Below are 1,794 nucleotides of genomic sequence, written 5' to 3' on the forward strand. Positions count from 1 at the left end.
TGAATAAACATATATATATATATGGATTTTTATATATAGATATATATATATACATATGTATATATCTATATGTATATTTATGTGTGCATGTGTCTATCATTGGCATAGATACGCTCACACTTATATAAAGATGTGTATGTGTGTGTATATATATGTACATATACACATATATTCGTTTACATATAAGCATATACTCATATGCATACGTTCATGTACATATACGTATACATTCATATATATATTAACTCGCATACACGCACATGCACGCGAACGCACGCACACACACATACACACATATTATTCTACATATTTTTGTTTTCTCTACACATAAATAAATACAGACTTTTCCCTTTCTAAATTATTTTCTGCCAAATTATATATTCCCTTGAAATGTTTTATTCAATTCTTATTTTCTCAAAGTCGTCTCGTGAATATTTATTCTATTTAACATTTCAGATTTTTATTACTATTTTTATTTTCTGTTCTGGATTTTCAATTTCTTTATTGGTGAGGTTTATTATCAGTTTTGTGCAAATCTAAACAGCTTGATAAACAAGATTCTTGTATTTAGAATTTTTCTCTTCTTTTGTTAATCTTATGGACATTTCAGTTTATTTCTTATCTTTTAGTGATACGAATGATGATTTAAAAAAAAAAAAATCTTTTCTGGCAATTATTTGCGATAATATATGTGACATAGCCATTTTTAATTATTCATGTGCATAGTTATATAACACACACAGTGACTCTTGTGTGTTATACATTCACACACACAAATATATAAACTGATGTATATATATATATTTATATATGTGTATGTATATTTATGTGTGTGTGTGCATGTATATACATATATATGCAAATATATGTATATGTGTATGTATATATGTATATATATATAGATGTATATATAAAGGTATATATACATATATATATATGTATGTATGTTTATATATAAATGTATATACATATTATATACCTATATATTTATGTATATATATATATGTGTATATGTATTATATATATGTATGTATGCATATACATATATAAATATATATAAAATATACGCACATACATATGTATGCACATATACATACACGCACACACACACATACATATATATATACCTTCACACACGCTTATATGTACAGACCCATATAGTTTTATATCTTTAACTTCTTCAGTAGGTGAAGAATCATTGACATTTGTGAGAAATACCTAAACACATATCAAATTTCATAAAAAATGTGTTTTTATTAGCTATTCTTTATTTTTACATCAATGGCTTAAAACTTCATCAACTATCATAACCGTCATCTATAAAAAAAACTATTAGTAGAAAACAAGTATATAATAGATTTTTCTTCTGCATAATAAACCAAATTCTGTCATTCAAAAAAAATCTTTCTCAGTTTTTTCTTCAATTTTCTAAGTAGAAAACCACATATAATTCTCTGTCTATATATCTAACCATCTTTCTTTGTTTGTTTCTTTATTTCTTTCTTGCTTTCTTTCTTTCTTTCTTTCTAAATATCACTCTTCCCACTTATGTCTTTCAGTCTTCATATGATTAACATTGTCCCCTCTCAAAATGTTACAGTTTTCTTATCACTGTGCTAGTGTTATCTATTTCTTTAAACATATCTTTCATTTTTACTCTGTGTATGTATACATACATGCGTACATGTGTGTGTGTGTGTGTGTGTGTGTGTGTGTGTGTGAGTGTGATTGTGTGTACTGTAAATTGTATATATATGTATATACATACATACATATATATATATATATATATAT

Source organism: Octopus bimaculoides, chromosome 4 (genome assembly GCF_001194135.2).
Source record: "Octopus bimaculoides isolate UCB-OBI-ISO-001 chromosome 4, ASM119413v2, whole genome shotgun sequence".
Classification (NCBI taxonomy): domain Eukaryota; kingdom Metazoa; phylum Mollusca; class Cephalopoda; order Octopoda; family Octopodidae; genus Octopus; species Octopus bimaculoides.